Raw genomic sequence first — 24721 nt, 5'->3', positions numbered from 1 at the left:
CCACGGTGGATTCAACCGCTCTTGTCAATTGCCTTATGTTCCTGCTGTTAACCATGGGTCCCCAGAACGGCAGAAAACCCCTCACGAAGTCTCCAAATTCTTGTTCTGCAGTGTCCTCCTCACTGAAGACACCTCTAACTATCCTTGTCTTATGGTAATCTGCCGCCGCTGTGTAAGTGGGAGGCAACAGGAACGAAACAAAGCATGTGCCCGAAAAGTCAGGAGGCAACCATGTATAGGCTCTATCATGGCAGATGAAATAGGTACCCTTAGCTGCTAAGAACGGAGGGGAAGTCTGAGACGCAAAAACATATGTCTCAGTGCAGATACTCTTCCCTAACTGAGCTCTGGGATTCTTGCCAATACCTTGCAGACATAAGTGACCCTGATGGGGTACTATCCAAATCGGGGAAGATCTCTTAGCTTGCTGTTTCTCACTCAGAGTGACTCCATATCCGGTCACGTTCCATCCTATATATACTAGTGTCTCATCTCTCGGGATAGTCTCATCGGAGATATCTTCCTTAATCATATCTACTATACCCTTAACTAGAGCACTATTCTTAGGGTTATCTTCCACAGAACGTAGGGGGTAGGTCTCATGTGCGTAGATAAACATCGTTCTGTATGCCCACACAGAACCATTGTGGCTGAAAGGCAGAACCAGATAAGGGATACCTTTATCCGTTGTGTGATGCATAAGACCACACACCCAACAGTTAGTAGTGTTCATTACTAGTTGGTGTTGGTGCAAAAGCTGAACGAAGGAGTTATTAATAAACTCTAATCTCCTAGCGGATTCATGTTCAGGAAGAGGTTGAAAAGAATGTGAGGAAATAGTAGTAGGAGGAGGTATGGGCGATGAAGTGGGTGTAAATGTCACTTGAAAAGAGAATAAAACATATCCTATGAAAAACATCATTACACTGAACAACATGAAAACACACAATATCAAAAAACGTTTCTTGGTCATCATTCTGCAAATTGTAGTCTTAAAGTTCATTTGTTTGGCAGGTCTCTCCATCTCGAAAAACTCCATCCTCTCTAAAATGCTGCTCGCGATGGTAGGGTGTTCTATGCTAAGGAATGCTTCTGTCAGTCCAGGGCAACTCCCTTAGACCAACCAGAACTGTCGACCTAACGTCTTCAGCTGCACCCCAAAGACTTTGGGCAACCGCGACCCTACAGCTGAACCCGGATGGTGGTTCGAAAAACAAAAATAAAAAAGTTTCTCAGATGAGAGAGAGCTGCACTTTCAAAAATTTTAGTAAAGAAAAGGAAAATGTATTTGTCCATAGTTCTCGGCCTCAAATTATAGCGTTGCTTCCCAGATACTGTCTGGTCTTTAAACAGGAGTTCAGGCTCTGTAGTGTCCAATCGATTTGATGGTGGCACAGCTTCTTGCAAAAGATTGTCACTTTCTTCTTCAGAAACCGTTCCTTTCACACGTGCATCACTGAAAGGCAGAAATCGAGGCACAGTCTCAGTCTCAGAGTCAGCAACACCCTCCTGGACCCACCGGTCATACGGTAGAGGCAAAGGCACCCTCTTGCAATGTACGCCGTGGATCCAGTTTTTCTTCCCCTCCACTCGAACAGCTGATCTTGTTGATAGCAGGACTAGGTAGGGGCCTGTCCAGCGGGGTTGATCATTCTTTGTCCGCTGGAAATTCTTCACCAAAACCCAGGATCCAGGAGTAATCGGATGTCCTGGAGCTTCAGAGACCTGAGGCAGAGTATCGTGAACCTGTTGGTGTAAAACACGCAATTTAGCCGTCAATTCGTACAAATAGTCAAGCAGTACAGGGTGTTCGATCTCACTGAATTTTTTCGGCCTTGGCACTCCCCATATGTTGGCCGGACGGCCGAACACTATTTCGTACGGACTAAGTCCCACTCGCGAGTGCACAGTCATTCTGGTTGATAGGAGTGCTAAAGGCAGAGCGTCAGGCCATTTAAGACCAGAGCTTGCTTGAATCTTGGCCAATTTTAGTTTTAATGTGCCATTGTAGCACTCTACTAATCCAGCTGATTGGGGGTGATTTGCAGCGTGTAATTTCTGGTGGATGCCTAGCCCTTCACATACTTTCTTCATCACTCGACCCACAAATTCACTCCCATTGTCACTCCAGACCATTCTCGGCATTCCAAACCTAGGGAAGAACTCTTTGGCAAGGGCTTTAGCTGTGGACAAGGCAGTGTTGTCCTTTAAGGGATATGCTTCTATCCATCTTGAAAAGGCACAAACAACAACGAGTATGTATTTCAGATTGTTGCACCTTTCCATGTGGATGAAATCTAGCTGCAAAACCTCGAACGGATACGTTGGAGGCGCAAAATGACCAGCTGGAGTTGGTGTTCCCCTACCAGGATTGTATTTCAGACACACCATACAATTCTTGACCACATTCTCTGCACACTTAGGAATTCCAGCATTTTGCCATACTGGAGCCAACAACTTACAAATCCCTTTCACACTGATGTGAGCCATCCCATGGGCCATTGTAACAACTGCAAGCACATATGCATCGGGTAACAACCATCGCTGATGCTCTGACAGTTCAACCCAACAACCATTTGCATCCAATTTACCCGTACTTTCTCTCCACACACTCAACTTTTTCTCTGTAGCTTCAGCTGGAATAGACTTTACACTCTCTATCGTGTCTTCACACATTGCCACGTCACCAATCCATCTTGCAGGGCCTGCAACATACATTCGACTCATCACATCCCTTGCGGTTTCTTTTGCGACTTCGTCAGCAAATGCATTTCCACGACCAACATCATCAGTCACCTTCTTGTGTGCACTGCATTTTACAATCGCAACTTGCAACGGCAAAGTCAATGACTCGAGGAGCTCATTCACCAATTGACCATGCTGAATCTTAGTTCCATGCGAAGTCAGGAACCCACGTTCTTTCCACAATCGTCCAAAACTGTGAGCCACACCAAATGCATACTGGCTGTCGGTATATATGGTCACTTTCATTCCTTTCGACAACACACACGCTCGTGTAAGTGCAATCAATTCTGCTGCTTGAGCTGAATTATGTGGGATACGTGCAGCTTCAACAATCGTATGCAAAGTCGTAACAGCATATGCCGCAGTCGTATCTCCATTCGGAAGCTTGAAGCATGAACCATCCACCCATAAGATACCATCACACTTTGAAAGAGGAGTGTCACTAAGATCTATTCTCCCTTTCGTTTCTTCTTCTGTTCTGAGAAAACAATCATGCTGTTCAGAAGTATCTAACTCTGTTTCAATCGGCAACAACGTAGCTGGGTTAAGCGTGTTGCATCTTTTTATGTGCACATGACTCGCTAACAGTGTCAACTCGTAACCTGACAACCGAGCACTAGTTAAGTGCTGAGTCTTGGTCCTGTTTAACAACGTGTCCACTGCTTGTGGAACCATCACAATCAATGTATTATTCATGACTAAACCAGCAGACTGCCGAATAGAAACAGCTGCTGCTGCTGTGGCTTTTAAGCAACTCGCCAACGCTTTAGCTACCGGGTCCAAAGTTGACGAAAAATACGCACATGGACGCTGCCTGTTTCCAAACAACTGTGTCAACACTGACAATGCACAACCTTCTTTCTCATGAACATACAATGTAAAGGGCTTACTGTAGTCGGGGGTACCCAACACAGGAGCCGAACATAATGCATCGCGCAATTCGGAAAAACTTTTCTGACACTCTTCAGACCATGGGAGGGGATTCGGTGTATCTTTACAAGTTAATGCCACCAAAGGTTTGGCCAACAAAGAAAAATTTGGTATCCATTGTCTGCAATATGATGTAATACCCAAGAAAGCACGCACTTCTCTCTGTGTCCTAGGCACACTCAATTTCGCTATTGCCTGAATTCTTTCTGGGGTCAGTTTCCTTCCCTCCTTCGATAAGAGATGACCTAAGCAGGTCACTTCTTGTCGACAATATTGCAATTTCGAAAGAGACACTTTGTGATGTAAATCAGACAAATGACGCAACAATGACAACGTGGCTTCTTTACAGATTGTCTCAGTATCTGCAGCAACAAGCAAATCATCAACGTACTGAATAAGGGTAGCGCCATCAGGTAAAACAATTGTGTCAAGCTGTGCTTTTAAAGCTTGACTATATATCGATGGACTTTCACAGTAGCCCTGGGGAGCGCGTTTGAAGCGGAAGCTTCAAACTCCTAAACTGAAGCCGAAAATATCCCTACTCGGCAATCGGGATGCTGAAGAACGCATTCTTCAAGTCAATCACCGAGAACCAAGTAGCGGAGGTTGGAATCATAGTCAATAGGGCAGTGATATCAGGAACAACTGGGAATGGTGGCACAACTATTTTATTCACCTCTCTAAGATCAATCACAAATCTGTAAACTGGTGGCTGAGAAGGATCAGTATGTTTCAAAACAGGCAGAACAGGACTATTGCAAACGTTGCCTCTTGTCTCTTCAATTACATCTTTTTCAATCAAATCATATATGATCGCTAGCAACGCTTTTTCACCTTCACTAGAAATCTTGTATTGGGGAATACGTGGCATTTTAACATTGGCTTTTAATGTCACGACATATGGCGGTATTTCCAAAAGACCCACATCATTAGGATCAGTAGCCCAAAAGAACTTCAGGAAGAGACGACAACTCTGTCGGAAGTTTATTCTTCGACAAATACATTGGGGAGACTACTTTCTTACCTAGTGTAAGTTGCACTCCTGAAGGAGAACAATACAAAGTCGCATACAACCTTTTTAAAAGATCCAATCCTAACAAATTTTCACCACAACCTGTTGTCAGAATAAGGGGTGCTTCTAATTCACAAGGTCCAACAGAAAGGGACATAGGGCTAGAAATCGGGTTCCTAACCGGGGCACCAGAAAAACCTACTGAAACATTCATTTTGCCAGACAAAGGTGCGCCAGGGAGTTTAGAGTGCATAATAGAACTCTTTGTAGCACCAGTATCCAACTGAAAAGGTTCTGACACACCTGATGTAATCACCTCAACATAAGGTCCCTTCTGATCTACTGGAACTGAAACAACTCCCTCTCTTTGTCTATGGCTGTCCTAGCAATCATTACCTTCCATATTCTCATCTTCTGCATAGTAGTCATCAGCATAGTACTGAGCTGTCCTATTAGACGCGTTATTCTGCTGATCAAACCTATTCATTGGATTTTGAGGTGGAAATGAGCGCGCGTTCTGGGGGAAATTTCGACGTCCTCTACCTCTAGGTGCTTGTGAAATACCTCGACATCTTGCGCTAGAAACACCATTCATACGCTGTAACAAAATAGGACAACTATACTTAAAATGACCCTCTTCTTTACAATATGAACACTGATTAGGGCCTACCGGAACACGTTGTTGAGGATACTCGAACCTTTGCGAGTTCCTCTGAAACTGTTGAGGTTCCTGATAGTTACTCTGACCACCACGTGGAGGATATGCTTGCTGTAAAAGGACCTTCGTTTTTAACTCTTTCGTTTTCTTGTCTGCCCTATCTTTCTCATCTTTATCTCGATTTTCGTAATACTGTGAAGTAGCCAATATCTGTGCTGAAGAGAAAACGGCCCAAGAACTTTCCGAATCTTTTAATTTCTTACACAACTTGGGAAGCAAATTGTGCACGAATTTGTCAACGAACAACCGTTGACCACCTTCTGTACTCATATCTTGACCACTGTGGTCGATAAACGTCTCTTCAAACCTAGTGAAGAAATCAGACACTGTTTCATCTTTCTTCTGCTTACACGCAGACAACTTATCCCAATTCACTCTCATCGCAGGCATTAAAGTCTTCATGTAAGTAATTATCCTACCAGGAAGTTCTGCTACTAAAGGCTCGGGTTTAGCACCACCAACTTGTCGGTCATTTGCAGCACTAATATTTGCCCATGAGTCACCTAACTCCTGATCATGATCCGCAAATAACGAATCTTTCCCCATAAAGGCTGTGGAACAACCTTTCCAAACAACATGTCTATATCCGCTAAATTCATAATGCAAGAGGTTGCAGTCTGTGACAATTCCTTGTAATACCCTGCAGGATTTTTACGGGGATCAGGCAATGTCTGTTTAAGGGCCAATTCTTCAGCCCGCTTCTATGGAACATGTACCCAGACACGCTGAAAATGTGCTGGAACAGCATCAATATGAAGAGCGGCATCGGCCTGCACTGCTTCCTTCCATACAGGAGGAACTTCTCTCATTGGGTACTGTCTTACCTTCTTTTTAACAGAGGAATCAGACCAAACAACTACCGGGAAACACCTTCACTCCTAAACGACAACAATGTTGCAACTGCTTTCTTAACATCTGAACCCACAATTGCGCCTTTCCCAAACTCGAACCGTATATGACATAACTCAGGTGGATTGGGCTCCAAATCATTCTCCTCTAAATCCTCACTCAGGAAGGTACACATTTTCTCAAAAACGTATCTCTGTTTTGGTGCTTCCCACTGATGGAAGACATCCATAACAGACTTTAGCTCATATTTCGTCGGTTCAGTAACCCATTTATGTGGCAAATAATTCAAAGTTTCCTTCTCCCTAGAATCAGGAAGTTGGCTACGCAACTGTTTACGCTCTGAGACAGGAGATACACCTGTTGCTCCAAAGAGAGGATATAGAAGGCTAGCAACAGTGCTAGTCATTCTCTGTCGGACAGAAGGAGAAGTCGAGGAAAGGACAGGACAGGCGGAAGAGCAGAGTGAGGCAAGGCAGACGCAGAGGCAGTGGCAGGAGGAATACCAGGAGTGGTAGTCGATATAGTTGTCAAAGTTGTAGGAAGTAAAGGCAGAGCAGATGTCAAAGTCGGTGGCACTTGAGGAGGCTGCACCGGAAGGGTAGGAGCCAACTGAAGAGCAGCTGGTGGTTGTGGAGGAACCTGAGGCACAACAATCGGGGGTTGCACGACTAAAGGTTGCGGAGGTGCTGTAGCACTCTGCGCATAGGGGGGGTGGCGACCTCAATAAATGCGACATTAGGGGATCTTTTTCAAGTTCTTTTGCTGCACCTTGCTGAAGAGGCGGCAAAAGTGGATAACATTTATCGATAACCATTTTATGTTGCCTGTGCAACTGTTCACTCGCTTGTTCTTCCTCATCATCTTTATATTGCATAGCAGCTTGCATTATCGAAATACCCTTTTCTCTTTTATTCTTTTTAGCTAATTTAATTTCTTTCTGTTTGGCTTCCTTTTGCCATAGGCGGAAAGAGTCAAACATCGCCGGCCGGGCTTTCTTCTTAAAAAGTTTAACTTCTAGATTATCTAGGATTTCCGTGTCAAAGCTACCATATTGGGCCATTTTAAAACACCATCTTTCCTGGTGTATTTGATCCACACTTCGTTATAGGTGATGGGGCCTACTCCATGTTTCACATAAAGTTCATAAGTTGGAGTTCCAATCGGAGGAACCGGACACGAGTCCTCCAATCGGGAATCCCTATTACAACCAAGACAAAACAAATTTCCAAGTCTGCTAAGACCAGGCATCTTCGCTCTTCTCTAGTCTAGCTTCAAACTTCAAGGGATTATCGATTACGATAGTCTGTGAATACACGAGTCCCTCGGCTTTGGTACTTGCAAGTTCCAAATCAAAGATCCCAAGACTAAGAACTGGGAGACGCTCCGCTTATACTTAACTGAGGTATCGATGACTGCACCAGAAGACTCGTCTATTGTTTCGCTCTACCAATCATCAAGGGTCCAAAACAGGGCGATAGTGAGGGCAGCACTCCTTCGTAGCCGTCGGGAAGCGGGGAACCTCGCAGCAAAGACTTTCGGACCACGTCGACATGCAGGGTTCGATGAAGTGGCGGCCTTCCTCCAGAATTTTCACACGAAGCTCCTCACGAACCTCTGGCTTGGACCGCTACCGCTGATATGGCCCCACGTGGGCGCCAACTGAAGTACTCGGTTTTTCAAAACCGGTACTGAACCGGTAACCCAGCGGTGCCAGGGACAACACCCTATGACTTCAGGTCCTTCCTGTTTCAGACTACAGAAACACAGAGTCTTCTAGGTGAAGTCAAAGATCGAGTTTATTGGCTGCAACCAAGTAACAGGTATCCTAGAAGTACAACACGGTGTATATTCTCAGGAGACTGCTCAATCTTAAAAAGCTAGCCTTCTCTTTTTATACAAAATATTATGCTTCAGGCAAACATTCCTATTTTTACAGTTGACCATTCACATATTTTCACTACAAAGAAAAAGCAGAGTCATGATGACAATCCCACATTTCAGTTTGTTCAGCCCACAATCAATTACCCGGCAAGGCCCAGTATTTTCATCAGATATTAACGGACCCCCAATAAAACGGGCTCCTCCTCCTCGTAAAGCAAGTCATAAAGGAAGAAACAGAGGCAGACGTGTGTAAGATTAGGAAAGGTTTGTGTGCGAAGAAAGGTTTATGGCATGTTGTGCCTTGATGCTATCTCGACCAGCCACTGGGAGAGGAACTGCCCAAACAGGTTCTGCCTTGGGCAGTGGAGTCAGCTTGCCCAGGTCGCAGAGAAGTCAGCAAAGGTGTACGTGTCCTTCAGAATCATGTTTGGTGTTAGAAAGGTGAACCCGGGGGAGGCAGAAGGTGTCTGACTGACCACCCCTAGGTCTACCCCTCCTTCAGAGAAGGGACCGAGCGATGTCGAGGGGCCTCCGACGTGAGGGCCCTCTCCTAGAATCGTACAGCAGAGTAACCACACCACTACAAATGTACACCACACGTAGATAGAGTTTTCAATCTTTATCTGGCAATAAGTATCGTTTCAATATATACAGCAGATCCCGAGATCTGGAAAGTCTCGTGACAAGGGGCAAGGTAGCGGGACAGTCTTATAGATGGTCGGTTGCAAGGAGACCCTACGCACAGCTCTCAATCCTCGAGCTGGGGGGTTCCGGAAGGTTGGGCCGCGGCAGCGCCAGCAGGCTCCAAGATGGTTCAGTGAGTGTGGACCGCGGCAGCGCCAGCAGGTTCCAGGATGGTTCAGCGAGTGTGGACCGCAGCAGCGCCAGCAGGTTCCAAGATGGTTCAGCGAGTGTGGACCGCGGCAGCGCCAGCAGGTACCAGGATGGTTCGGCGAGTGTGGACCGCGGCAGCGCCAGCAGGTTCCAAGGTGGTTCAGCGAGGGTGGACCGCGGCAGCGCCAGCAGGTTCCAAGATGGTTCAGCGAATGTGGACCGCGGCAGCGCCAGCAGGCTCCAAGATAGTTACAGCAAAGATGGACCGCGGCAGCGCCAGCAGGCTCCAAGGTGGTTACAGCGAAGAGGGACCGCGGCAGCGCCAGCAGGTTCCAGGTAGAACAGCAAGGTGAGTTTGTCTCAGGGTCAGCCGCGACAGCGTCAGCAGGGCTTTTCGACTCCGGGATACAACTCCCGTCCTACTCCGGGGCTGGCCCAGATATAGGTCTGGAGTCCTTTGATGTCCGGACCCTCTCGCCCGGGGGTCATAGGGGCCGGGATGATGGTGTCCAGATGCCCAGCAGGGGGTGGAGCCAGCGCTCAGGGAGGCCGGAGGCCGATCGAAACCAGGCACCCGGGGACGGTTGGAGAGCCATCGAAACTCCCCTCTCCTTGTCTCTGGTTGAGTGGCCACTCTACCACCCGGAGGCTCTTGGTGCCTCGATGGCGGGCTCGCTGGGGCCGTGGCCGCGGCTGGGCCGGGACCACGTGTCTGTGACGTGATGGCCCCAAGATGGCGTCGGGCCTGGAATGAGGGTCCGGGGTGGGCACCGGACCGGTAATGCTGGGGCGGCCCGAGTGTGCCGTGTCAGTGGTTGTGGGCCGCCGGGTGGCGGATCTGGTGGTTTGTAGGTCGTGCAGAGGTGTGCCCGAGGCCGACCCGGGCTGGATGGAGGGCCGATGTCGTCCGGGGCCCGCCATGCGGGAGGGGTAGGACCACCCCACGAGGCCGGGTCTAACACACGTCCCCTCCAGCTGAAGGCAGGGGAGAGTCACCCATCTTCTTGGGGATTCTCCTCGCCGAGGCGGAAGAATCTGGAGAGGCCGTCAGCGTTGGCGTGGTCGTTGCCAGGGCGATGCTCCACGGTGAAGTTCATCCCTTGGAGGGAGATGGACCAACGTAGCAACTTCGGGTTCTCGCCCCGCATCTGCATCAACCACCGCGGGGGCCGGTGGTCGGTCTGTACTCGGAAGTGGGTGCCGAAGAGGTAGGGCCGGAGCTTCTTTAGGGCCCATACGACGGCGAATGCTTCCCTCTCGATGGTGCTCCATCGTTGTTCTCGGGCCAGCAGGCGCCGGCTGATGAAGGCCACAGGAAGGTCGACTCCGTCAGAGTTCATTTGGGAGAGTACGGCCCCAATGCCGTGTTCCGAGGCGTCAGTGTGGACGATGAACTCTCGGCTGTAGTCGGGGGCCTGGAGCACCGGGGCGGTGCACATGGCAGTCTTTAGTGTCTCAAAGGCTACTTGGCACTCGGGGGTCCAGTGCACCTTCGGGGGTAGTCTCTTGGAGGTTAGTTCTGTGAGGGGCCCCACAATGCTCCCATAGTCCTTTATGAACCGCCGATAGTATCCAGTGAGCCCCAGGAAGGCTCGGACGGCGGTCTGGGTGACGGGGGGCTCCCAGGCCTGGATGGCGTCGATCTTGGGTTGAAGGGGAGCCACTTGGCCACTCCCCACTTGGTGTCCCAGATAGGTCACGGACCCTTGACCGATCTGGCACTTGCTGGCTTTTATTGTGAGTCCGGCCCGTTGGAGGGCCGTCAGGACCTTCCAGAGGTGGGTCAGTTGCTCGTCCCAACAGAGGCTGTACACCGCAATATCGTCCAGATAGGCGGCACTGAACTCTTCCAGCCCTGCCAGCACCCGATTCACTAGTCTCTGGAAGGTGGCCGGAGCATTCTTCATGCCGAAGGGCATCACGTTGAAGTGGAAGTGGCCATCGGGGGTCGAGAAAGCGGACCGTTCTTGTGCCCCTGGCGTGAGGCCGATTTGCCAGTATCCGGCCGTGAGGTCGAAGGTACTGAGGTACCTGGCGGCTACCAGGCGATCGATCAGTTCATCCGCTCGGGGAATGGGATGGGCGTCGGTCCGGGTGACGGCATTCAGTCCCCGGTAGTCGACACAGAACCGCAGCTCCGGGGGCACCCCGGGGGCGGCGGCCTTAGGGACCAGGACGACGGGACTGGCCCATGGACTGTCTGAGGGTTCGACTACCCCTAGGGCTAGCATCTTGGAAACTTCGGCTTGGATGCAGGCCCGGACTCGGTCGGGGACGCGGTAGGCTCGGTGCCGCACGGGCGGACTGTCCCCGGTGTCGACGTCGTGAACACACCACTGGGTGACTCCGGGGGTGAGGGAAAATAAGTTCGCAAATTGACCCAGCAGTTTCTGGCAGTCCTGGCGCTGTTTGAGTGTCAGCGCGGGAGAGAGGGAGACTCCCTCGACGGAGCCATCTTTCTCGGAGGTGCTCAGGAGGTCTGGTAGAGGCTCGGAGTCGTCCTCTGCTCCGTCATCGGTAGCCAACAACAGGCTCAGTTCGGTGCGGACAAAGTGGGGCTTGAGCCGGTTGGCGTGTAGGACCCGGAGGGGGTTCCGTGGGGACTCCATGTCCACCAGGTAGGTGACGGGGCTCTTGCGCTCCACCACTTTGAAGGGCCCTGTCCATTTGTCCTGGAGGGCGCCGGGGTCGACCGGGGACATGACCCAGACCTGCTGGCCCGGCTCGAATTCAATGGACGAGGCATTTTCATCATACCAGCGCTTCATCTCCTCTTGACTGGCCTTCAGGTTGGTTTCGGCCAGTTCCCGGAACTTCCGAGTCTGGTTGCGGAGAGTCAAGAGGTATCGGAAAACATCGGGCGGAGTATCGGAGGCGGCCAGCTCCCAGCCTTCCTTGACCAGGCTGAGGGGGCCTCGCACAGGGTGTCCATATAATAGTTCAAAGGGGCTGAACCCCAGGGACTTCTGGGGTACCTCCCGGTAGGCGAACAGGAGGCATGGCAGCAGAACGTCCCATTTGCGCCGGAGGGGCTCTTCTAGGCCCTTGATCATTCCTTTCAGGGTCCTATTAAATCGCTCCACTAGTCCATTCCCTTGAGGGTGATACGGGGTGGTGAACTTATACGCGACCCCGCACTGTTGCCACAGGGACCGCATATATTTCGATATAAAGTTTGTGCCCCGATCACTTACGACCTCTCGGGGGAAGCCGACTCTGGAGAAGATCCCCATTAGCGCTCGACCCACTACGGGGGCTGTGATAGTCCGGAGGGGGATAGCTTCTGGGTAGCGGGTGGCATGGTCCACCAGGACGAGGATGAAGAGGTGCCCCTGAGAGGTTGGAGGATCCAGGGGCCCCACGATGTCGATCCCTACTCGCTCGAAGGGAGTGGTCACCACGGGAAACGGTTGGAGTGGGGCCTTGATTTTTCCCCCACTCTTTCCGCTGGCTTGGCAGGTCGGACAGGTTCAGCAGTGGTTGTACACATCGCTGCGCATCTTCGGCCAATAAAAGTGGGTCACCAGGCGGCTGTAGGTTTTGTCCTGCCCCAGGTGCCCGGCGAGGGGCACATCATGTGCCAGGTTTAAGAGAAAGTCTCTGAAGTGGAGGGGGACGACTAGCACTTGGCCGGCCCCCAGCTCGGCGATCTTTTGTTCACTGTACAGGAGGTCCTGGTCCCAATAGATCCAGTGGGACCCCGAGGAGTCTCCTGTGGCTTGCGTGGCGGCTTGTTGTCGGAGTCCCTCAAGGAAAGGACATGTCTTTTGTTCCCGACGGAACTGCTCGCGGGTGGGGGCGCCACTGGGCTAGTTCGGGAAGGGGCCCGAGCTCGGGAAGTTCTTCATGGCTGGGGCCCTGCGGCCCCAGTTCGGGTTCGGCTGTGGCAGTGGCGGGTGGCGGAGGTGCCGGCCATTCGGGTTCTTCGGGCAGATTGTCTTCGGTTGGGACAGCGTCCCGGGTGGACATGGATCGGGTCGTTACGCAAACCCATTCAGGAAGGCCTAGCATCCCCAGATGCTCTCTTTGCTCGATCTGTGCCCAGGGGGAACTTTCCAGGTCGTTCCCTAGGAGGCAGTCCACCGGGGCATCGTCTCGGACGGTGACTTTCAGCATGCCGGACACTCCTCCCCACTCGAAGGGGATGCGAGCCATCTGGCACAGGCTCTCGGAATTGTCCGCTGACCGGACAGGGCACAGAACGTGGGACAAGATTTGTTCTGGGGTCACCAGATGGCAGCGGACGGCGGTTATGCTGGCCCCCGTGTCACGGAGAGCCTCGGCCCGGCGTCCGTTGATGGTGACCCACTGGCGGTACTTCTGGGTATTGATCGGAATCTGGTCTCGGGGGATCATGTCTTTGTCGCCCAGGGAGGCGAGGCACATGGCCGCGGACTCCCATTCTTCTGGTTCCATAGGGACCACTTCTTCTTCATCTTTTTCTTTGCTCAGAGCGGCTGCAGTGATTTGTCGACCGGGGGGCCCGGTGGTGCCGGGCCGCTGGTTCATGGGGCAGAGAGGATCATTGGCATAGTGACCCAGCCGCTGGCATCTGTGGCACGTAACGTTGGGGCGTGGCCCCGGTCGGGCTGGATGGGCCCCCCTCGGGCTGGAGGCTGGTGTAGAGGAGGCGGGCGAAGACCCCGGCGGGAGGTCTCGGCCTCAGCTGATGCCAGACCCGCCGCCTCGCGGCTGGTGGTTCCCCGGGGACCCTCGTCCGTATTCTCCTGCGGTGTTCCGGTGGACGCGGTTGCTCGCCCACCGATCTGCTTCGACCGCTAGCTTTCGCGGCTCGGTCAACTTGCTGTCGAAGAGGTGCTGTCGTAGTTCAATGAAGCAGTTGTTGGAGAGGTGCTCCCATAACATAAGGTCGACCAACTGCTGGTAGGTAGTGACCTGACTGCCTTTGACCCACCCCTCGAAGGCTCTGCTAAAAAAAGTTCACATATTCCACCCAAGTGGTACCGGGGATTTTTTTACAGTCTCGGAACCTCTGCCGGTACATTTCGGGGGTGAGTCCGTAGCGCGTGAGTAGGGCCGTTTTCATGTGTTCATAGGAGGTCATTTCGGTGTCAGGGAGTTCCAGCAGGGCGTCCCTCCCTTCGTTGACGAACTTTCCCCACAGGCCGGCGCCCCAATCCTTCAGGGGCACCCGATGGGCGGTCATGGCCACCTCGTAGGCTTTGAACCATTGCTGGATATCATCGTTCTTGTAGTATTCTTTGACTACATCTTTCGGTAGGTGAACCTTGGTGTCCACGGGAGGGGCCGAGGTCTTGGCCCCGGCTGCGCTATCTTCGTTGATCTGGGCTTTGATTTCTAGTTCTCTCAGGCCTCGTTCGTGTTCATATGCTAGTCGTTTTTCTTCGAGGTCACATTGTCTCCGTTTCTCTTCTAGATCCCCCTCCAGCCGTAGTTGCTCGAGGGCTATCTTTTTCTCCGCTAGCTGGAGTTCTCCGTCTAGCCGGAGTCGTGCAAGCTCCAATTCGTGTAGCCGGTTGCGCTCTCGTTCTCGAGCGTCTTCATAGATGAGGTCCGCGTTTAGTGTTGCGGTTCTTTCCCCCGTCGGGGGTGCGCTGGTTTCCTGTTGCCCGTTCGGGCTATTCTCCTCTTGGGGTGGTCTGTCTCGGGTTTCCACCCAGGCTTGTAGGGCCGATTTGAAGTCCTCTTTGGTACTCAGGCCAGTGGTAGCGATACCCATGTCTTTACAGAATTGTTTTAGTTATTTGTGGCTGTATTCTTCTATCTTCTCTTTCTGGAATTCGGCAGGTAGGTTGGTTCCTTGGATCGTCATGGTCTCTGTGTGTTTTTCCGTCGTAGCGGGTAGATCACTCTCTGTACGATTTTGCGTTGGCTCGGATCCCACCGCTGCCACCAATGTTAGAAAGGCGAACCCGGGGGAGGCAGAAGGTGTCTGACTGACCACCCCTAGGTCTACCCCTCCTTCAGAGAAGGGACCGAGCGATGTCGAGGGGCCTCCGACGTGTGGGCCCTCTCCTAGAATCGTACAGCAGAGTAACCACACCACTACAAATGTACACCACACGTAGATAGAGTTTTCAATCTTTATCTGGCAATAAGTATAGTTTCAATATATACAGCAGATCCCGAGATCTGGAAAGTCTCGTGACAAGGGGCAAGGTAGCGGGACAGTCTTATAGATGGTCGGTTGCAAGGAGACCCTACGCACAGCTCTCAATCCTCGAGCTGGGGGGTTCCGGAAGGTTGGGCCGCGGCAGCGCCAGCAGGCTCCAAGATGGTTCAGCGAGTGTGGACCGCGGCAGCGCCAGCAGGTTCCAGGATGGTTCAGCGAGTGTGGACCGCGGCAGCGCCAGCAGGTTCCAAGATGGTTCAGCGAGTGTGTACCACGCCAGCACCAGCAGGTTCCAGGATGGTTCGGCGAGTGTGGACCGCGGCAGCGCCAGCAGGTTCCAAGGTGGTTCAGCGAGGGTGGACCGCGGCAGCGCCAGCAGGTTCCAAGATGGTTCAGCGAATGTGGACCGCGGCAGCGCCAGCAGGCTCCAAGATAGTTACAGCAAAGATGGACCGCGGCAGCGCCAGCAGGCTCCAAGGTAGTTACAGCGAAGAGGGACCGCGGCAGCGCCAGCAGGTTCCAGGTAGAACAGCAAGGTGAGTTTGTCTCAGGGTCAGCCGCGACAGCGTCAGCAGGGCTTCTCGACTCCGGGATACAACTCCCATCCTTCTCCGGGGCTGGCCCAGATATAGGTCTGGAGTCCTTTGATGTCCGGACCCTCTCGCCCGGGGGTCAGAGGGGCCGGGATGATGGTGTCCAGACACCCAGCAGGGGGTGGAGCCAGCGCTCAGGGAGGCCGGAGGCCGATCGAAACCAGGCATCCGGGGACGGTTGGAGAGCCATCGAAACTCCCCTCTCTTTGTCTCTGGTTGAGTGGCCACTCTACCACCCGGAGGCTCTTGGTGCCTCGATGGGGGGCTCGCTGGGGCCGTGGCCGCGGCTGGGCCGGGACCACGTGTCTGTGACGTGATGGCCCCAAGATGGCGTCGGGCCTGGAATGAGGGTCCGGGGTGGGCACCGGACCGGTAATGCTGGGGCGGCCCGAGTGTGCCGTGTCAGTGGTTGTGGGCCGCCGGGTGGCGGATCTGGTGGTTTGTAGGTCGTGCAGAGGTGTGCCCGAGGCCGACCCGGGCTGGATGGAGGGCCGATGTCGTCCGGGGCCCGCCATGCGGGAGGGGTAGGACCACGCCACGAGGCCGGGTCCAACATTTGGCCTTAATCATTGGCCTATGTGAGGGCAACTCACAAAATGGCTGCCGTACACAAAATGGAACCCAAGGGTTCAGGACGAGAATGACGATTTCAGGGTGAAATCGTCACTCGAATATGACGAAAATGCTTGTACATAGTATACTGGCCATTTTCGGTCTGCTGATATCAAAATCGTCATGATATGACGATGTTTATAACATAGGTCCAAAATTTTCAGTACCACAGATTCAAGCTAGACGGCAAGTTCTACTATGATAAATGCATGCCCATGGGTTGCGCTGTGTCCTGTGCGTACTTTGAGGCGTTCAGTTGTTTCCTGCAATGGGCACTCCAAGACACGTACGGTGTAGAAGAGGTGACTCATTACTTGGATGACTTTTTGTTGATCGGGATCGACGGGACACCGCTTTGCTCTCAGGCTCTGGCGGACATCGTTCTTCTTACGGACCACCTTGGAGTACCCCTTGCACCTGGTAAGACAGTGGGCCCAGCGCAAACTTTGACTTTTCTGGGTATAGAGATCGACACGATTGCAGGGGAGTCCAGATTGCCTGCGGACAAGGTTCGAGACCTGGCAAACAAGATTCAGGCTCTGGTAGGGCTAGACAAGGCTTCCCTGGGGTGCATCCAGGGCATCTTGGGTCTCCTCAACTTTGCGGCCAGAATTATCCCAGCTGGGAGGGTCTTCGCCAGGAGACTTGCTAGGGCTACTGCGAATATCTTCAAAAAACACCACATGGTGAAGCTGAGCAAGGACATTTAACACGATTTGGCCATGTGGTCGGAGTTCTTGCTCAACTTCAACGGGGCTGTGATTTGGAGGGCCCCTTGGGCTGGCAGGCCCGACCTTGCCCTCTACACAGACGCCTCTGGCAGGCATGGTTTTGGCGTCATCTTAGACAGGGAGTGGTGCGCTGAGAAATGGCCCAACGCTTGGATCAAGAAAAAGGTGACGGCAAAGATCACTGTTCTCGACTGTTCCCCATCATTGTGGCCTTTCACTTATGGCCTGCTATCCTGTCAGCCAAAAGGGTCCCACTGTGGTCAGACAACTTAGCAGTAGTGCAGGCCATCAACTCTCACTCAGCGAGTTGCCCCCTAGTTTTATGTCTGCTGCGCGAACTGGTGCGAACGTGCCTTTATAACAATGTCGAATGTAGGGCGCGTCACATTCAGGGTACCAAGAACATTGCGGCTGACGCTTTCTCTCGTTTTCAGTGGCAACGATTCCGAGAGGCTTGGCCGAGAGCGAGAGAGGAAGCCACCCCCTTTCCAGTACACCTCTGGTACCTCATGAAGTGGTGAACAGAATGAGGGCCCTGGGGGAGATGTCGTTGGTGCCGAACACCAACAAGAGATATAAAGCATGTGTGAAAACATTTTGTGCCACTGTGGGGTCGTGGGAGGACTCTGGGATAGCCGCTGAGGTTTATTTTTGTTTGTATTTTTTTTGCAGAATTTTATACAGCGCGAACTAGACCCGAACTGAATCAGGTATCAGAGCGCTTTACATAGCACCAGTTACGTTACATGAGGACACGCATTCATTTTTAGGCATGGGGAGATTAAGTGATTTGCCCAGAATCACAGGAGGTTTTAGGCGTCGTTACCGAGACTCGAACCCAGATCCCCAGGTCCGAGGTCGAGCGCCCTAGCCGTTAGGCAACTCCTCTCCCCTTTGAAAGTTGAAAGTTGAAAGTTCAGGCCTTCATCCTGTGGGCCAAAGATAGCAAAAAGAGGCACTCTTGGATATCAGGCCACCTAGCAGCCACTAGCCACAATGCAAAGTTGAAGGGGCAGGCTGACCCTACCAGGTCCTTTGTTATCAGGGTGGCTTTAAAGGGGTGGGCTAGAGGTGAACCCAAAGCGCTCGACAACAGATCGCCCATTGATTTCATAACACTCCAAAGAATGATCTTGTGTTTGCCTCAGGTTACTTCCTCTGTTTACGAGACGGCATTGTTCGCATCCGCTTTCAGCTTAGCTTTCTTTGGCGCTTTCAGGATTTACGAGCTGGTGGCCAAATCCAAGAATGACACGTCAGATGTAGCAATGTTATTTCAGGATGTGTTGGTAATAGGTGATGCTCTCAAAATCACCCTGCGTCAATCCAAAACTGACCAGCAGGGAAGGGGAATCGAGTTTTGGTTACAAAGCCTAGGCTTGCCCAAATTTTGCCCAGTGAGCCTCCTGGCGGCTTACCTAGCCATCCGCCCGTCTAGTGATGGTTAGCTCCTCATGCATTCAGATGGCATGCCGCTCACTAAATATCAAGTGGAACATGTCATGCATGCATGTTTGTTTTCGGGAGGTGTTCCTACTCAGGGCAAACGGTTCTGCACACACTCTTTCCTCATAGGTGCAGCTACCACTGCATTTTCTGAAGGGGTACAAGTGGAGGGCATTAAGCAATTAGGGGGATGGACCTCAGACTGTTATAAGAGGTACATCAGACCAGTTAACAGCAAGTAGTTCTCAGAGTTTGCAGAAAATTTTGTGAAGATTTTGTTCTGGGACTGTAGACAGTAGCTTGTAATTTTGGGCACTCTTGGCCCTGTCCCACAAACTGAGTTATGCTGTGTATCATTTTGCAGTGTGGTTTTCATGCCAGTGTGTTTTAAATGCATGTTTTATTAAAAGTAGTTACGTTCAACACTTCTCTTTATTTACCAGGAACCACGGTTTGGGTGCTGGGCCACGAGGGTGTATCCAAGTTGGCTCTGTGGGCTGAAAGCAGGAAGTGGAATCATGGGTTTAGCAAAACTCAATTTGTATGGCGCGGAATAAATGGCTTGCGTTGGAACGGGGTGCTGGGCACGCTAAAACAAGAATTACAGGGGAACCCCCACCCCCCAGACGTGCTCATCCTGCACCTGGGAGGGAATGACTTGCCTATCTTAGGTAAAAGGTTTCTACTGAGGGACATGAAAGTGAACATTTCCAAGATCAGCAACTTATTAGGACCTTGCCAGCTGTGGTGGTCTGAGATCACACCACGCCGAGTTTGGCTCGGGGCTCGCTCTGGGCAAGCGCTAGAAGTAGCACGAAGGAAAGTAAACTGCACAATGCGTAAATTCGCGGAGCTGATGGGCTTTGGCTTCATTAGACATGGGGAACTTCATGCCAAATCCACAGGATGCTTTGACGAGGAAGGAGTCCACCTCTCTAGAGTAGGCATGGATTTATTCCTGTTGGACTTTCAGGAAGCCCTTATTTCAGCAGGCTGCGTTTAGGAAGGTTGAGCTCAGGTGGGGGGCTCAACATCCAGGGCTGTGGAGGAGTTACAGGATGATCCAGAGGCGAAAGGTACTCAGGAGTACTCTATGCAGAAGCACAAAGGGTGCTGAGGCCCAATATCCCCGGGAGATCTGTGCGGTGGACCCTGGGGTGCGACGGCGCCCCGTTATCTACGGGTGGTTGGTAACCTGGACAACCGGGGGTCGCTTGAACGCTCCGCCCCTTGTAGGGGGGGGTGTGAGCAAGAGGGTGGACCAATGGTTCACCGGATATGGGAGGGGCTATCCTCTCACCACAACCGCTAAGCACCGTCTGGCCAAGGTCGCGGGCAACTTGGCCTATCAGGAGGCAAGCTGCGAGGGGCGGCTTGCCTTTGGATCGTCTGTAAGATAACCCACCAGGTTTTGGCATATGTTATGCTAATAAACCTGCAGCTACTTTTTCCCAACAACAAGTTGTCTTGTCTGTTTATTTATTTATGTGCAACAGGTTTATTGGAGGGTTGGTGTGCGGGTCGATATTGGCACTATGCAGGCCGACCGACTCGTCGCCGCATGGGACCCTCATAAGAGGGCGGACACCGTGGTGCCACAAGATGGCAAGCGCACCAGCCTTTTAGGTCCCAGCTGCTAGCAGCCAGCTGCAGGCGCGTCATTTCCGGCGGGTGGTGGCGGGGTCGGGGTATTTAGGCTTCCCCCTCCCTCTAGGCGGCCTCTTTGTCGTCCTTCTTCCCTCGATGTTGCCCTCCCTGCCGCTTACCCTACATCTCAGGGGGCAGGGGGGAGCTATGCTTGTAATATTTGTTCTTTGTGTTGCAGGAGGAGTTACAGGACGATCCAGAGGCGAAAGGTACTCAGGAGTACCCTATGCAGAAGCACAAAGGCTGCTGAGGCCCAATATCCCCGGGAGATCTGTGCGGTGGACCCTGGGGTGCGACGGCACCCTGTTATCTTACGGGCGGTTGGTAACCTGGACAACCGGGGGTCGCTTGAACGCTCCGCCCCTTGTAGGGGGGGGTGTGAGCAAGATGGTGGACCAATGGTTCACCGGATATGGGAGGGGCTATCCTCTCACCACAACCGCTAAGCACCGTCTGGCCAAGGCTGCGGGCTACTTGGCCTATCAGGTGGCAAGCTGCGAGGGGCGGCTTGCCTTTGGATCATCTGTCAGATAACCCACCATGTTTTGGCATAAGTTATGCTAATAAACCTGCAGCTACTTTTTCCCAACAACAAGTTGTCTTGTCTGTTTATTTATTTATGTGCAACATGTTTATTGGAGGGTTGGTGTGTAGGCCGATATTGGCACTATGCTTTATGGCTCAGCCCATGTTCGCCCAACGTGTGGTCCCGGGTCCGCTGATGTGCTCTGTCATGCCCAGGGCTCGAGAGACTGCTGTGCGCCATCAGGCATTTAGGAGGCTGCTGCTGATCTTTGGCCGTTTGGCCCTGGGTCCACTGCCGATGCCCTGCTGTGCCCAGCCTACTGATAGCAGGGAGACCACCGCAGCCAAAATGGAGTCACCTACTCAGCGCCAAAGGGGAGCCCGCGGCTCCCTTTGACTTAGACATCCTCGCAGACCGCCCCACTCAGCCATCCTCTCTCCCCACATCCCAACCCTCAGTCTGTTTGCTGGTTTTAGCAACAAGGAAGCGAATTTCCGTACACCCTGCAGCTCCCCGGGGATCTCTGCTGCTGCACTGGAGTTGTTAAGACAACTGGGACAATGGGCGTGGGGGACTTCTGGACTTCACCAGAGGCTCCCTTCAGGCCCTAGAAAACCGCCCATGAGTGCAAAAGCACCCTGAAGGCCCGGCTGAACGTGGTCCGCAAGAACCCCAACAATGGCGAGAAGATAATGCTCTGTAAATATGTAATATATATTTGTCCAACCCTAATCGCTTCAACTCTTCTTAAAATCTTTAGTGAATTTGCAACTTGTATATATATGTAACTTTAACCGCTAGATTCTGTAGTAAACTTATGTACTTACTACCAATCTTATGTGAGTTTAGAGTTTATTTGTTTAGTATATTTTACGTTATTCATGTACTCTGAAGTCCTTATGTAATGTAACTGGTACTATTGCAAAGTGCTCTGACACCTTCGGATAAAGGTTGTGCTATATAAAAACACAAATAAATAAATTGGCTGTTTACAGTCCCTACAAACGAGCTGGAAATCCACAGTTTACAGTGATTTCCAGCTTGTTTTCCCAGCCACGGCGTGGTTTCGGCTCCTTATAGGGTGACAGTGTGAAGGGAGCTGAAGTCGCGTGACACCCGGTACCACTGTGTGCATTGGCAGGAATGGTGCAGCTCTGACATCAGTACTGCAAGCGTCCCTCCCGTACAGAATGCATATACCAGTGGCAGCAGCACTGCAAGATTTCCCTCACTTAACATGCTACACTGCTGCCAGTATCACTGGCAGTCCCTGCAGCGCCCCACCTCTTCAAGGCAAAGCACATCAAGCGCCAGCATTTTGTTTTTCCTTTCTCAGCTTCTCTTCAGACATGTCCATCTGTTTCTGCTGCTCTTACTGTATTGCAGAGGTCTTCAAACTTTTTGATGCCGAGACCCCCTTGTAAAACCTTTTTAGGTCGAAGGACCCCCTTCCGACAAAAGTTTCTAGAAACTGGTACTCCTCATCAACTTTTGAGAACCATAAATGCGCCTGTTAGACCTCATCACATCCCTCCATCATTCATCCACCCACACTTTCACACATCCATCCATCCAACCCTTTCATCCATACATCCATCCTTCATCCATCCACCCTTTCATCCTTACATCCATACATCCTTTACCCATCCATCCTTCCACCCATCATTCATCAACCCACCTTTTCACACATCCATCCATCATTCATCCATGCAACCTTTTATCCATCCATACATCCATCCACCCTTTCATCCTCCCATCCATCCATCCACCCTTTCCATCCACCCTTTCATACTCCCATCCATACATCCATCCTTCATCCATCCATCCTTTCATCCATACATCCATCCACCCACCCACCCTTTCATCCATCCACCCATCATTCATCCCCCCACCTTTTCACACATCCATCCATGCATCATTCATCCATGCAACCTTTTATCCATCCATACATCCATCCATCCATCCTTTCATCCTCCCATCCATACATCCATCCTTCATCCATCCACCCTTTCATCCTCCCATCCATACATCCATCCATCCTTCATCCATCCACCCTTTCATCCATACATCCATCCACCTACCCACCCTTTCATCCACCCACCCCTTCATCCATCAGCCCATCATTCATCCCCCCACCTTTTCACACATCCATCCATGCATCATTCATCCATGCAACCTTTTATCCATCCATACATCCATCCACCCTTTCATCCATACATCCTTCATCCGTCCACCCTTTCATCCTCCCATCCATACATCTTTCCTTCACCAATCTATCCTTCATCCATCCACCCTTTCATCCATCCATTCACCCATCATTCATGCACCCACACGTTCACACATCCATCCATCTACCCTTCCATCCTTCCATCCATACATCCATCCTTCATCCATCCACCCTTTCATCCTTCCATCCATACATCCATCCTTTACCCATCCACCCTTCCATCCATCCACCCATCAGTCATCCACCCACCTTTTCACACATCCATCCATCATTCATCCATGCAACCTTTTATCCATTCATACATCCATCCACCCTTTCATCCTCCCATCCATCCATCCACCCTTTCATACTCCCATTAATACATCCATCCTTCATCCATCCATCCTTTCATCCATGCATCCACCCACCCTTTCATCCATCCACCCATCATTCATCCCCCCACCTTTTCACACATCCATCCATGCATCATTCATCCATGCAAAATTTTATCCATCCATACATCCACCCTTTCATCCATACATCCTTCATCCGTCCACCCTTTCATCCTTCCATCCATACATCATTCATGCACCCACACGTTCACACATCCATCCATCCATCCATCCATCTACCCTTCCATCCATACATCCATCCTTCATCCATCCACCCTTTCATCCATCCATCCATACATCCATCCTTTACCCATCCACCCTTCCATCCATCCATCCACCCATCATTCATCCACCCACCTTTTCACACATCCATCCTTCACCCATGCAACCTTTTATCCATTCATCCATCCATCCACCCTTTCATCCTCCCATCCATACGTCCATCCTTCATCCATCCACCCTTTCATCCTCCCATCCATACATACATCCACCCTTTCATCCATACATCCATCCACCCTTTCATCCATCCATCCACCCATCATTCATCCCCCCACCTTTTCACACATCCATACATGCATCATTCATCCATGCAACCTTTTAGCCATCCATACATCCATCCACCCTTTCATCCATACATCCATCATCCGTCCACCCTTTCATCCTTCCATCCATACATCTATCCTTCACCAATCTATCATTCATCCATCTACCCTTTCATCCATACATCCATCCATCATTCATCCATCCACCCTTTCATTCATCCACCCACCTTTTCACACATCCATCCATCCACCCATCCACCCATCATTCATCCACCCACCTTTTCTGTGCATCTCTCATGGGGGGAAGGGGGGGATCAGTATCTCTCTGTGTCGTCTTCCTTCTTCTTTCCCGCTCATGGGAGGGTATCTCTGTGCCTCCCTGCTGGGGGCGGAGGGACGTGTCACGGGATCCACAGATCCAGGCGCGCAACATCCATTGAACTCAAAGGGCTACACTACAGCCTGCTGCCCCAGCCCCCCCCTGCCCCCCCCCCAGCTCGTGTATGTGAGCCCCGCTGAAACAGCTTCAGGGACACACACACAGTCACACCCAAGTACTTGACAGGTCTTTAAAAGACCTTTTACTTGTTAATGAGGCGTTGATGTTTTTCACACCTCGGTGTGAATTAGGCCTCCGCCGTGAGCACCCTCGATCAGCCCAATGCCAGGAACTGCACTCTGCAGAATCTGCGACCCCCTTCCCAGGACTCCACGACCCCCCTGGGGGTCGCGCCCCACAGATTGAAGACCGCTGCTGTATTGTCTTTATAGGTCTGGGTTGTTTTTCTAAGGAGTGTCAATGTTAGCTCATTAGCAGCGAGATTCCTGCATTGGCATTTCAAAGGTTGTCTCTGCCCTCTCACCCATTGGGCTGTTCACCACTGGAATGCCTGGAAGAAAAATAAGCGAGGGCAAAGCCAATAGTCTCACCTTTGGGACGTATTGGCTTTCAAATTGTTTTTG

This window comes from Lissotriton helveticus, chromosome 3_1 (assembly GCF_964261635.1).
Source record: "Lissotriton helveticus chromosome 3_1, aLisHel1.1, whole genome shotgun sequence".
Lineage (NCBI taxonomy): Eukaryota > Metazoa > Chordata > Amphibia > Caudata > Salamandridae > Lissotriton > Lissotriton helveticus.
This window is presented reverse-complemented; position numbering follows the sequence as displayed.